At 44.5% G+C, this 14,983-nt stretch overlaps 1 protein-coding gene across 1 annotated transcript in view; it reads left to right on the top strand.

Moving 5' to 3' along the window:
- The window catches only part of LOC108439403 (zinc finger protein GLIS1), a 174,146-nt gene that overhangs the window by 53,009 nt on the left and 106,154 nt on the right, over window positions 1-14,983 (top strand). The gene's annotated exons all lie outside the window — the stretch shown is intronic.

Here is a 14,983-nt window from a genome sequence, read left to right as displayed (position 1 = left end):
TTGACCTGTCAGATCTCAAGTCAAGACAAAAAGAAGTTTCTGGAAAACAGCATCAGACCTCTAGTGAACAGGTCAAGCACAACAGTGACGAGGAAAATCTCCTTCAGAACAACGGTTAGAACCACTGAGAGGAGCCAGGGCTGAAAAGGGGAAACCATCCTCAGCAATGTTGAGGCAGTGAGGCGGTTAGAGGCTCATTATTAACTGTTTCAGAGCTGATGTTGTGATTTATGGCAGTGAAGTGGACGGAGTTGAAGTGTCATGCCGGATTTCCACATGCATCTGTCATGTGGTTTTTGGCAGCTTGTTGTAACTCGGGTTCAGATGTTTGACGTGCATCAGGATTGACGCCCCCATTTCCACACACACACACACACACACTCACTGTTGTGTTGTACAGTACTTCTGTGAATGCTTGCCTTCAAACATCTGCTTTTCATTGCTCGCATCTCGGAAGACTTGAAAACATTAAGCGCTGGCACAAGTGCGTCTCACTCCAGCACTTAACACACTGCTTAGGTGACTTGAAAGGAGGGAGGCGAGAATTATAGAAAATGAAGTGTCACTGAAATAAAAAATCGCCCCAGATTACCGGCAATTACATTTAATAAGGCCCGGCCCATCTGTGGCTCAGATGCAGAGGTTTTTTTTGGGGGGGGGGGGTTGCAGGGGTTAGTGGATGAATAAAAACTCTGAGGGTTTTGGGTGGCGTCCTGTTCCTACTGTACCGGAGCGAGAGTCTCTTCTATGTTAGTCAAAATGCTTAAAGCTGGTACTATTTTTCATCAAATTGTTGTTATCGAAACAGTATTAATAATATTAACAACAATAACAACAACAATAATAGAAATGTAGTGATTATTAACAAAAGATCAACGTATCTTCTTGAGATAGACAAGTTTACAGTTAATAGTACCAAAAATCGTACGAGTGTAAAATGTCACCTCAGCAATAAAAATGATTATAATAATATTAACAATAATGATGTGTTATACAGTTTATTTCTCAGTATCCAGTAAACATTCATGATCTTCCACTTCTGTCAAATATGAAAATATAGATACAGCAAGATGAATATAACACGCTCCAGTAGAACCAGTACGCACCTCTAGTCGTTATGTGTGCTGTAAGATAACTCTGAATATTTTTGGAATTGTCTGCAATCCCTATGGCATTGCCAGGGATCGGACTCGTAAGCGCGGGATGATAAACTTTGGTGGTCGAGAGCCCCAAGTGATCCAATTTAATTGTACATCCAATTTAAATGTCATGACACCCCTAATTATCAGTATTAGCAGTAGTACCTGGAAGTATAAATAATCATAATAATATGTATTTTACACTTTATTTAAAATAAAGAATTCAGGAAACCTTCATGAACTAAACTACAGCATCCAACAGCAAAATCTAGACATATAGGCCCAATCCCATTTCACCCCTCGCCCCTACCTCTTAGCTCTTAGCCCTCCCATTTGCAGGTTCACGTCTAGGGGTAGGGTGTCCCGATTCTTGTTGAGATAGAGGGGTGGGGTGAAGTGTTGGCCCTCCAAACGGGGGGGTTTTCAGAGACTCCAAACAGAGAGTTATGAGAAGATGGCAGCACAAAAGATCAAACCCACAAATTTGAGAATTTTCTCCATTAAAAAATTATTATAACCACTGTATTATATTATATTATATTATATTATATTATATTATATTATATTATATTATATTATATTTAATGTTGTTTCAACTTACTGTGGTCATTTTCTTTAAAACAAGCATAAAACATTGCAAATAATACACTAACGTCTCAGTAGCTAGCTAACTTTCCCGTTCCACCTTAAATAGTCCAGCAGTTCTGACGCCTGAAGCGCCAGAAAGTAAATGCTGCTCTGTTTAAGGTGGAACGGGAAAATTTTAACGAGAATCTGGGGAATATCCGAGCTTCAGCTTCATATCACTGAAGAATTAGTGGGGGGTGATAATAAATAATTGCCCCCCTCTTTGAAGGCTTATGACCCCTAAATGTAACTAAAGCCCAGCAGTGAGGAGCTGAACTTTCCCCTCCTCTGCTGTCCCTGCAGACGGGCAGGGTCGCCCACAGAGCAGCGCTGGTAGCTGTTAATGAAGTGATGCTCTTTTATTTGAGAGCTCTTTTATTTATATCTCATTTCATAGAGAAAGATCTCAACCACTGCCCTGTAACTCAGTTCTAAGGGGTTATGGTGACACTCGAAAACAAGGGGGTAGGGGTGAAAATCAGAAATGGGACTGGGGCAAAGTCAGAGATGACTGACCAAGCATTCTGCACTACCAGTCATTATGTGTATACAGTACAACAGAGCTTATACATGATTTGTTACGATGCTCTATTACAGGGATCGTTCTGTAATAAGTATGTAATACTCTATTACGGAAGCCGCCTCATCAAACCCTCTCCTGGCTGTTTCATTTCTCTGTGAGAGCAAACGTCAGTCCCTCTCTTGTTCTTGCGGCGGGGTGTGTTGTGTGTGTGCTGTGATCTGGCCGTGTTTCTACAGACATTGCCAGCACATCTGCCTGCTCTTCATCACACAGAGGCTCTGCTTAGCCCCCGGGTGCTGCTGGCTCTCCCCGGAGCCTGACCATGTCATGGCTAATGGAGGCTGAACACTAGCAAGCCTGCTGCATCTCTCCTGCGCTTTCATGCAGCTCGGATCAGAGGTGGGAAAAGCCTCTTTGCGCTCAACCATCTGAAACATCCTCGCTGTCTTTTGTACGTTTTCCAGTTGCAGCGTAAGAGCTGCTGGGTTGGAAGCACATACTCTGTCCACTTTTCTCTCCTAGTGCTCTTCTTCAAGTGTGCTTCCTTTGTCCTTCATCATTCTGTAAATCTCACAGTTGCTCTTAAACCTAATTATTGTCCTGTTTAAGGTTTAATCCTTCCTCATGCTTATAGTGAAGGAAATAATTTGGTGAAAATTCTGATTTATGTGTCGACACCACACCTGGTCTTCCAACGTTTCTTCTGAAAGCATGGGTAGTAATTGGGGGCTTGTCCCTTCCTTCTACCTATGTCTAGACCACAAGTGCAGCTCTAGCTTATCCCAAAGATATTAGATGGAGCTCCATCACTCCAGAGAACACAGTTCCACTGCTCCACTGCCCAGTGCTGGGGGGCTTTATACCCGTCTAGCCCATGCTTGGTATTGGGCATGGTGACCTTAGGCTCATGTACAGCTGCTGTGGTCCGTCCTATTTCGGCAGTGCTTTTCTAAGGAGATTGTTCAAGCCGTATGTGTGCAATTCAACATGGGATGCACCTGTTTTGGGGGCCAGTGTTGGTATCTTTCCAATATTTTTCATGTACAAGTCTGTCCGTGCTGATGCTGATACACAAACAAAATGTTAAAATTGGGACTAAAATGTAGATATTTTAGCACAGAAGCTCAGCATCATCTAAACATTCTGCTCTGTCAGAGCAGCGTAAATATGCCATTAAATATCAGATTGAAATGTTGGTCGAATTTAAGCATCTATCCAATGCTGTTAATCTGCTGATACCGAAATGACTCTGATATCATAATGTAACTCTACCTTAAAGGAGCTGAATTCACTAATTAGAAGGGGTGCCTGAATACTTTTTTAACATGTAGTGAACAGGAATTTTACACTTGAACTGATTCATTTTAAACCCAGTATACTGGAGTAAGCAGCTAGAACAGTAAAAGCTGTGCTACTTTGCGGTACACGCGAACAGTTGACTGCCAGTGTCTTGAGACTTGTTCAGTCCAGCTCTATTGTGATTCCACTCATATGCAAATGTATAATGATGGACATCCTTACACAGTGTGACATTTATTGCTCATATTACAAAGTTCATATCCTCACTGCACAAAATACGAGCAATAAAGAAGGTTATTTACTGAGAGTGTGCAGCGTAGAACAGACAGAACAAGATGCCTTGACTGCAACACTGGTCCAATGTGTATTTCTGGGCTGGGGGGGGGGGCGGAGCCACTGGATGTTTTTGATTGCTAGACTGCTTTGGCTCCTAGGAACAGCACTATATAGAGTGGCATTGCAACAATGAATTGAGAAAGGACGTTGATGAAATGTATTGTTAGTGTATAGTTTGCTTCAAACAACACACTGTTTACTTTAAAAAGCATTTTAGCGGCTGAGAAACGTAGCCTACCTTGGGTGCAGCCCAGGCTTTGGAACGCAGTGTAGGGGTGATGTGGCTTCTGTTCCTTTATTGTCACAGATTGCTTCTATCACTTGTTGCACAGACGTTTTTTTTTTAATTACATTCTACAGTAGGATTAATGCATTGTTGTAGTCATAGTCAAGGTTTTTAGCAGCTTCTCAATGCTAAAAAACCACCATTGCACCTCCAGTATTGGCAAAATGCAGCACTGGGCTCTGAGCAAGAGGCCATACATCTTTGAGTCTGGCTGTGACTAATTCTGTTAATGCATCAAAGCTTTAAATTGCTGCGCTCCCCCCTTTCCCCATATATATACTCAGTATGGATCTGATATGAATCGATGTACCTTGGCAGCGTTGCTGGAGCGTTTGGACTGGAGTATTTTCACGGGAACACGAAATGCAGAACATGAGGCCCAATGTTGCCTTGAATTTTTGATCCCAGGCCCTTCCCCTTGTTCTCGTTCCCTGTGAATGGATGTGTGAATCCCTCTGCTGGATGAACGCGATCATCAAGGAATCTGAATTCCCCGTCAGGGCTTTCATCAGAGGGCTCTCTGAGTCACTCCTGCTCAATTTGAATGCCTGGCTGTTTTCTACAATTCCTTGCTTCAATTCAGTTTTATTTGCTGTAGCATAACTCTGTATGAAAGGTCTAGATAGTGGAATAAGAAAAACACAGCAGTCGAGGATTGTCGGAAAAAAAAGAGAAATAGACTAGCATTTACGTTAAATATAAACAGATTATTATATATGAGAACAAAGTAGGTACATAACTCTGTATAATGTAAAGATTATCCAGAAAATTAGAAGTTTGTACAGGTACTGGTAAATTGTAATAGGAGTTCAAGTGCAATGTGATGATGGGCTGTTTGTTAAAAGCTCTGTAGAAGCTCTGTGTTTGTGTCCAGGTAAAGATGCTAGGACAGGGAGTTCCTCTTGTTCTCCGACGTCCACCAGATTTTCAGTGTCCAGGGCCAAAGGGAGTCAGAATTGGCTTCTCATCACGATTGTGGAAAAAGAGAAGCTATTTTTCACAGCCTGCCACCCGAGCCCAGAATTTAAACAATAGTTTGTGTCTCAGGGCTCCAGATTTGGTATTGGGCAATTTTTTGAAATCTGTAAAACAGATCTGTGTCAGGCATTCCTGCGGCTTCTGGCCCTCTCCGCTCGTCGCTGCTGCTTCCACATCAGCTCTAACCATTACCTTCACTCGCCTCTTCTGGCAATACAAGGACTTATTGTGATAAATATTTATTTTCACACACACAGGGCCGTCATCCAAAGCAGGTCCATGATGATGTCTCAATGGCGAAATTAGATTTGACAGCAGAGTGAATTTTAATAGCTTGCAAAACAACAGAGTGGGAACGACAAACGTTTCTAAGAATACATGGTGGTTCTGGGCTCATTTTCTAAGAACACTGTGAAGAGTGAGGAATCCAAAGCCTGACTTAACCAGGGCACCAGCCGTGTGTCTGGAGAAGTGAAGTTTATTAGTTTGCGCACAGGTACCAGACACCCAGCCAGCCCCATAAGAAGCTGGACTGATGCAGTTCTATAGCAGGACTGATGCCAAGATTAGGCTCCGCCTATACATGACAAGTGACAGGTGTGACAGACGTGACCGTGTAGGGATAAACAAGATGTTCTAAATACAGTCACAGTGCAGACACACACAATGCTGAATATAATGACACATAACACAACACTAAACACTTTACAGAGCAGTGCATTTCTACAAGAGCAGCCATTTAGCATGGAGAGTGAAAAAAAAGAATCTTGCCTGCCTTTCATTTCCTGTTTGCTAGTGATCTGATGATGCTGACGTTTACATTGAAAGTCAGTTAAAGTTGGCCATTAAGATCATCATAGACAGTATACTGCGACTGTGTGCTGACTTTCCATAGATAATGTACTGTAAGCTGAGAGAATGCTGTGTGCTAACTTCATGCTTGATGACTTTATACAGGTAGTATGCATGAGTTTGGCTGCATCATAGTTCTTTGAGTTGGACAAATGTGAAACTAGAAATTTTGGGTTTATGAAGTTTGACAATGTGGTCATCATCATCATCATCATCATCATTAATCCAGATAGGGTCGTGGTAGCAGTCGGGTGAGCAGAGAATCCCACATGACCCTGTCGCCTGGAACATCCTCCAGCCCATTCCCAGGGACCCCAAGCCGCTCCCAGGCCAACTTGGAGATGTAATCCCTCCAGCAGGTCCTAAGTCGACCCCGAGGCCTTATCCCAGTAGGCCGTGCCTGGTACACCCCACCGGGAGGCGTCCGGGGGGCATCCGAATCAGATGCCCGAACCACCCCGGAGCTTCTCACCCTATCAAGTAGTGTGTATCCCACCACCCTGCAAAGAAAGCTAATTTCCACCACTTGTATTCATGATGTCATTCTTTTGGTCATTACCCACAGCTCATGACCATAGGTGAGGGTCGGGATGTAGACTGACCGGTAAACAGAGAGCTTTGCCTTATGGCTCAGCTCCCTTTTCACCACAGGAGTGGAGACAGGGCACAACCCTGCCGGAGCCCAACGCTAATACTGAAAGGGTCTGACTTAATGCTGAGTATACGGACACAGCTCTCACTCTGGGAGTACAGAGGTTGAATGGCCCGGAGTAGTAGCCCCGGCACCCCATACTCCTGGAGGACCTCCCACAAGATATCTCTGGGAACCCGGTCCTAAGCCTCCTCCAAATCCACAAAACACATGTAGACTGGATTGGCAAACTCCCAGGCCCCCTCAACAATCCGCGAGAGGGTGAAAAGCTGGTCCATTGTTCCACGGCCGGGACAGAATCTGCATTCTTCCTCCTCAATTTGGGGTTCAACACACCAGAGGACTCCGGCCCTGACTCCTGTAAGGGAGGCATGTCTCCTGGATTAAGGAGTTCTTCAAAGTGCTCCTTCCACCAACCGACAATTTCCTCATTTGAATTCAGAGTTTCTCCACCCTTGCCAAATACAGCTTGGGCGCAGCCACCCCGATCACTCCTGAGGTGCCGGATAGTTGTCCAGAACCTCTTTGAAGCCGACCGAAAGTCTTTTTCCATGGCTTTGCCAAACTCCTCCCACGCCCTGGATTTTGCTTTTTTGCTTTTTCATCTGTCGGTACTTCTCTGCTGAGTTGGGAGTCCTTCGGGCCATCCAGTGCCTAAAGGCTTCTTTCTTCAGCTTGACGGCCTGCCTCACCACTGGTGTCTACCAGGGGGTTCTTGAGTTACCGCCCCGACAGGCACCCACAAGCTTTTGGCCACAGCTATGTCTAGCAGCTTCCACAATAGAGGTTTTGGACAGGGTCCATTCAGACTCCATGTCCCCTACCTCCCCCGGGACATGAGAAAAGCTCTTCCAGAGGTGGGAGTTCAAATACACTTATGAACATCCTTGTGTTCCATCTTGGTGTTTGTTATGGACAATCCATGCCTGGCACAGAAGTCCAATAACAATTCACCATTCGGGTTTAGATCGGGCAGACCATTGTTCCCAATCACGCCTCTCCAGGTCTCCTAGTCATTGCCAACATGAGCATTGAAGTCCCCCAGTAAGACTATGGAGTCTGTAGGCTCCAGAACCCCGCCCAGTCGCTCCAAGAAGGCCAAATACTCTGACCTGTTGTTTGGTGCATAAGCACACACAGCAGTCAGAGTTTTCCTCTCTGCAATTTTAATTTGCATTGAGGCGATCCTCTTGTCCACTGGGACAAACTCCAACTGCACGGCCGCCAGCTGGGGACTTGTGAGTATCCCCACTCCCACCCAGCACCTCTCACCCTGTGCAACCCCTGAGTAGGAGAGGGACCAACCCCTATTAAGGAGTTTGATTCCAGAGCCAACGCTGTGGGTGGAGGTGAGCACAACTATATCTAGTTGGTACCTCTCAACCTCCCGCACAAGCTCTGGCTCCTTCCCCCCAGTGAAATTACATTCCATGTGCCAAGAGCCAGTTTCTGCTGCAAAGGCCTAGGCCGCCAAAGGCCCCCCTGCAATCTCCCACTGCCTGTGCAGCACTGCACCGCTCCCCCCATGCTGGACCTTGCAGGTGGTAGGCCCACACGGTCCCCCCACATTGCTTCTTCGGGCTGAGCCCAGCTGGGTTACTTGGGCTGCCCGGCCACCAGGCGCTCGCCGGGGGACACTACCCCCAGGGGTTAGGCCCCGGTGACCCTATCCCGGGAAGGGCACACGTTGTTCTGTGCCCGTTTTTCATGGTGGGTTTTTTTGGATCGTGTTTGTCTGGGTCTTCACTCCAGACCTGTTCGCCCTGGAAGACCCACCAGGAGCAAATTGCTCCCAAGGACTTAACTCTGAAGATCCCTAGACCACACAAGCCCTTCCACCACGACAAGGCCCCGATCCAGGAAGGGACAATGTAGTGCATTTCCTTCTTTCATCAAACTACTGTGTATATTTTTTTATTACTATTTTTTACTTATTAAGGTTTTTTATATTTGGGTCAGACTGATCATCTCACATCTCTACCTTGAACTTCCAGCCATCTTCAGATGTAAAAAGTCAGATTTAAAATGTATCGTTGACATTTGTACAGTTGTCGCATACAGATGCAAAATCATGGAACATAAAGCGTGATTCACTATAAAAAAATACATTTATAATAATAAAAAAGTAATGTGTCTACACGTGTAGTGAAATTGGACAGTCACCTGCTGCATTGCTTGCTCTGTCACTTTGTGTATAAATCAGTTTTTGCGACTTACAGACTTTAATATTTAGAGACACTTTTGAATACTTTGGCTCTGATAAATCGTTTATGGATTAATGTCTCTCAATGTGATTTGTAGGAGTTTTATTAAGGTTATTTATGGATTAATATCTTCTACTTTAGTGAATAGATGTGTATCTTGAGGTTGTTGATGGACTAATATTTCCTCTTGCACAATATAGGAATGTTTGTGGACTAATGTTTCCTGTACATTAAAGCGATAATGCCTGATGTTACTACAAAATGCAAAGTGCAAAATGCAAAGGTGGCCAGAAATGTTCATTTAAGTCTCCTCTTAGTGTTTTTTCTTCATGCTCCTAGGGAGTTTTTCCTTTTGAGGAAAAAGGCCTGAAAGACCGCATGTGCAAAAAACCACTCCAGCCAGCCAAACTACTAAGTAATGCAACACATCCAGCAGATACTCCTGCCTAAAAAACTGATAATGTCTAGCTACATTTGCTTTACACAGAATCTCAGCAGCTTAGTGGAACACATTTTCTCCCTTGTCATCATTTCCATGAGGTCCTGTTTTTTGCTCTGAACTTGGACATTTTTCAGTGTTGTCCATTAATCAGTACCAGTGGAGCCGAACATGTGCTTCATGAAGAGTGTGTGCAAAGAAAATTAGTCAAATAAAAGGAATGGTGAGAGACAAGCGTAATGACAGATTTGCAGTTGGCACACAAATGTAGGCCATTAATGGAAGACTCTCAGTGATACAGTTATTTTTCACTTTGTTTAGAGCTTTGATGTGAGCTGCTATTTTCCTCATTGAACATTTTCCAGCTCTGCAAGAGCCAAGAGGGAACTTTAGGTGTGTGTTAAATATACAGCTTTTTAACTGCGCATTACTAGAGGATATTTGCCTCAGATATGAAATTAACCCTTGTGTGGTGGTGATGTGTTTGTTACTCAGTGGTCAGCTGAACCCACTGTATTGTTGGCTTTTTAAATCAATACAGCCAGAAAAATGCATGTAAAAATGCCAGATGTTTAAAATATCACAAGTGTCCAGCATAGGGTTCTCCTTTAGCAGCTGTAGCCAGTCAGCAGCCTGTCCATGTTGTCCACCCTCATTCAAACAAACACACACACACACACACACACACACACACACACACACACACACACACACACACACACACACACACACACACAAACAACAGGCCATGTAGGAGGAGAACAGAGTGAAGGACACAGCACCTCCACACTTTTATTCCCTGCGGGTTCAGCCCAACACCACATGTATAATGTAAATGTGTGGAGGGTGAACAGATTGAAGACACTGAAAATGGGTCCTGCAGACCTGAACACCACACAAGGGTTAAATCACTAGAGTCGTATGTTTGTCATGGGCTGGCTGTGTATTGTGTGATGCTGTCGTTTAAAACCTGCAGAGATGAAACATTTTCTCGTCATATGACAAGAGAAAGAGAAATGCTTTCAAGGCCCAGCTCTGTATTTTACCGTCTTACCTAAAATCTGAACCTAGGAATAAGTCTGTGATCATCTGCATTAGGGCTGGGCAGTATGACAGTATTATTGTTATTGTGATAAAACTACATGACAATCTGTCATGTAGTTCACCCTGACGGAGAAGCGGATTAGAAAATGGATGGATGGTGATATTCTTGCCAGAGTGCATGCAGAATGGAGGCACCACCTTCTTCACATCTCCAACAGGAATCTACTGCCATTAGGTTCCATTTATATAACTGGTGTGGTGTCCGGTGCCACCTATGCCCATTTCTTTATACATTGTATTGATATTATTCAAACCTGACTCCCAGTCTTCCATCGCCATGTCCTCCCTCCACCGTTTCTTAACTTTATCAGATGTGCTTTTAAAGTGGTAGCTTGGTGTAAAATCAGTTTTCACAGATTTACCCCTTATACCAAATGTTGCTGATCCACCAAGACGTGTTTGGTTTCTGAAGTTTTGCGCTGGAGCTACGAGGCTTATTTAGATAACATATCACAGAAGCGTAAACTTCACCCATTGGCTCTGTGTACACTTCTGGACAAAAGGAAGACGGAAGTCCAAAATGGCAAAACATTGAGCTTTTAATAGTCTGAACAGCTTTTCTCTCATTTTACACAAAGGACAGTCAGTATTGTTCCACTCAGCATTGATGGCTTCAAGCAGTTGGAAAACACTGCCAAACAAGTGTGCTTTTAATATGAGATCAGATCTTCTCTATAGGACTTAAATCTGGACTCTGACCAGGTCAAAACCATCAGTAAAAAACATTATATTCGGGGCTTGGCTAGTTTTTTGGCTTCTGTGGTTTCTGACACTCTGTGAGAGGGGTATTTAATTAAAATTCAATAAGGTCCGGTTAGAGAAAATTTCCTCAAGCAAAGGTCCAGAACATCATAATGTCTAACTTGTATTATGACTCAGTGCCATATACTGTTTACTGAAGTAGCCGAGTAGGAATATCAACATCTTATACAGTCAACAACTGATATCAAATCATATAAAGTCCAATTCAGTCAGATTTCAACAGTATTTATTAGAGCACGTCATGTGAAATAACTTCCCTCTGACTCACTTTCTTCTCTGACTGCTGTTTCTCGCCTCGTCCCTCTGCTGTATGTGTGTCACTCACTCAAGTCTCAGTGCTCATCGTATTGAACAGATCTGATTGGCTGAGTAGCGTCATGTCCGATATTTATTGTGATTGGTCTGTGAGTTTCCCGGACTGCTGAATCCATATCATCATGGCTAGGCAAGTTATGCAGATTAAAATAGGACGAGCCCATCAAAATTAAATCATTCTCCATAGTTTATCAGTCCAGCTCCGCATAGGACAGCGTCGGGGTCCGGACTTGGACCGCAGCCCACCTATTAGTGATTTCTGCTATAGGGCTCAAATCTGGACTCTAACCGGGTCAAAACCATCAGGAAAAGCCATTATATTCTGGGCTTGGGCAGTTTTTTTGGCACAGGAGTGTAAACTGCATACACACAATACCATACATCTTGCCTCAAATCGAGTTCTACTAGTACTCTGAACTATTTCTAGTAGACTTGCTTCTGTGGTTTCTGACAGTCTGTCATAAACTTAATGACAAACAGATCACAGAGCATCTTAAAGTTTTAAATATGTCTGTTGTTTTTGTCCATTTTGAATGTGACGTTGTGCCAAACGTGCCAGACTATTTCATCAACGCATCGCAGTCAACCACCGTTGTGTAATAATTTGAGCACTTACAAAAAACGTATTAAGATTTCTCAGATTTCGCTTTTAAGCCGAGCAGAGCTCAGCGTCCCAGCGCTTATGCTCTCCCCTTTCGCTAAATGAAAGCACCACAAACGCTGAATCCTTGCTCAGTGAGACCATCAGGATTCCAAACTTCAGCTTTAATGAGCCACTCAGCTCCCTCTGGATGAATTTAGAGCTGCCCAGCTGTGGTTGGGCCAGCAGTGATGTTGCACACCAGCGCAGCTTGATGTTCCAAGAGCAGAGTCGCTCGGCCAAACAGGAACGATCCAACGTTTGATGAACAGAATCGTTTGTGTTCTCTGAAAAACGGAACAGGAGTGAAAGAGAGTGTTCCTTCTGTTTATAGAGCGGAGCGGGGCCAGTTTGAGTTTTACAGTTTTACACAACCTCAGAGACTCGCTTAAACCTCACGGTCTCACTGATACCACTCCGCCTCTCTCTCTGCCTCTCTCTCTGCCTCTCTCTTTCTGTCTCTCTTTCTGCCTCTCTCTCTTTCTCTCTCCCTCTCCCTCTTCCTCTCTTTCTGTCTCTCTTTCTGCCTCTCGCTCTTCCTCTCTCTCTGCCTCTCTGCCTCTCTTTCTGCCTCTCTCTCTGCCTCTCTCTCTGCCTCTCTCTCTGCCTCTCTGCCTCTCTTTCTGCCTCTCTCTCTGCCTCTCTCTCTGCCTCTCTCTCTGCCTCTCTGCCTCTCTTTCTGCCTCTCTCTCTGCCTCTCTCTCTGCCTCTCTCTCTCCCTCTCTTTCTGTCTCTCTTTCTGCCTCTCTCTCTTTCTCTCTCCCTCTCTCTCTTCCTCTCTTTCTGTCTCTCTTTCTGCCTCTCTCTCTTCCTCTCTCTCTGCCACTCTGCCTCTCTTTCTGCCTCTCTCTCTGCCTCTCTCTCTCCCTCTCTTTCTGCCTCTCTCTCTTTCTCTCTGCCTCTTGCTGCCTCTCTCTCTGACTCTCTCTCCCTCTCTCTCTGCCTCTCTCTCTGCCTCTCTTTCTGCCTCTCTCTCTTCCTCTCTCTCTGTCTCTCTTTCTGCCTCTCTCTCTGCCTCTCTCTCTGCCTCTCTCTCTCCCTCTCTTTCTGTCTCTCTTTCTGCCTCTCTCTCTTTCTTTCTGTCTCTCTTTCTGCCTCTTTCTCTGACTCTCTCTCTGCCTCTCTCTCTGCCTCTCTTTCTGCCTCTCTCTCTTCCTCTCTCTCTGCCTCTCTCTCTTTCTCTCTCCCTCTCTCTCTGTCTCTCTTTCTGCCTCTCTCTACCACTCTCTCTGCCTCTCTTTCTGCCTCTCTTTCTCTTTCTGCCTCTCCCTCTCTTTCTGCCTTTCTCTCTTCCTCTCTCTCTGTCTCTTTCTGCCTCTTTCTCTCCCTCTCTTTCTGTCTCTCTTTCTGCCTCTCTCTCTTCCTCTCTCTCTGTCTCTCTCTCTTTCTCACTCTGGCTCTCTCTCTGCCTCTCTTTCTGCCTCTTTCTCTCCCTCTCTTTCTGTCTCTCTTTCTGCCTCTCTCTCTTCCTCTCTCTCTGTCTCTCTCTCTCACTCTCTCTGTCTGCCTCTCTCTCGCTCTTTCTCTCTCTGCCTCTTGCTGCCTCTCTCTCTGACTCTCTCTCCCTCTCTCTGCCTCTCTCTCTTCCTCTCTCTCTGTCTCTCTCTCTTTCTCTCTCTGTCTCTCTCTCTTTCTCTCTCTGGCTCTCTCTGTCTCTCTCTTTCTGCCTATCTCTCTCCCTCTCTCTCTTCCTCTCTCTCTGACTCTCTCTCCCTCTCTCTGCCTCTTTCTGCCTCTCTCTTGGTCTCTCTCTCTTTTTCCCCCGTTTCTCACTTTCATTCATTCTCTTTTCTTATTCTTTTTCTCCTTTTTCTCTCTCTCTTTCTCTGTTTCACATTTTCTTTCATTTCATTCTCTCTTTTTTTTCTCTGTCTCTCTTTATCTGTTTCTTTTTCTCTCTCTCTTTCTAAATGTTTTGTTTGGGTGCTGGTTTAGCTCAGACTTCACTGGGTGTTATACGATTATTAATAACATCAATGTGAGTGAATTTGATTTATGAAATTAAGTTAGGTTCACTGGAAATAACAAGCGCTCGCCCCCGCACTCGAGGAGAGTTCACTTTTCTTTAGAAAAATGTTTCCACACACTTCACCACCACACACTCCGCCTGTGTCAAGTTACTTTCTACTCAAATGACGATCTGGAAATGTTTGTGCAATTTCGCTGTAATGTGGCTGTTGAGAAATGTAACTTGACCGACACAATGGTCAGTTTTTCATTGTGTTTAGAGGAGATTTTGGGTTGGACAGCTTTTTGGCCTGTCTGTTTTGGCCCATGTAGGTTTGGAGCGGTCAGTCTCTCAGTGCTCACCTCATCCACCTGTCAGACCACGAGAGAGAGAGAGATATATTTATCTTTGGCTGCAAGACGTCTCGTCTCGTGTTTGGTTCCTCCACGAAAGACTGAAAGACTGAAGAAATGCTCTTTTTCTGTCAGCCAGTGAGTTTCCCAAACAGCTAAATAACTAAATAACTAACCAAACCATTAAGGAGTTGTAAGATTTCGCTACGACAGCAATGATACGAAGTTTTAGTCGTCTAGTTAATTCGTTATACACGATATATCTAAACGTTCCTCCACAGCTTCTCCTGAAATGAGGGGTGTTTATAGTGAGTTTGCCCCTCTTTTCTGCAGTAACAACCTCTGCTCTTCTGGGAAGGCTTTAGACTAGATGTTGGAACATTGCTGTGAGGATTTGACTGAGCATTAGTGAGGTCAGGAGCTGATCACAGTGCTGGTCAGTTCTGGATCACAAACTCATCCCAATGAGTAGTGGATGGAGCTCCATCACTCCAGAGAACACAGTTCCACTGCTCTACAGCCTAAT

The sequence above is a fragment of the Pygocentrus nattereri genome, chromosome 28, assembly GCF_015220715.1.
Source record: "Pygocentrus nattereri isolate fPygNat1 chromosome 28, fPygNat1.pri, whole genome shotgun sequence".
NCBI classification, from domain to species: Eukaryota; Metazoa; Chordata; class Actinopteri; order Characiformes; family Serrasalmidae; genus Pygocentrus; species Pygocentrus nattereri.
This window is presented reverse-complemented; position numbering and strand designations above follow the sequence as displayed.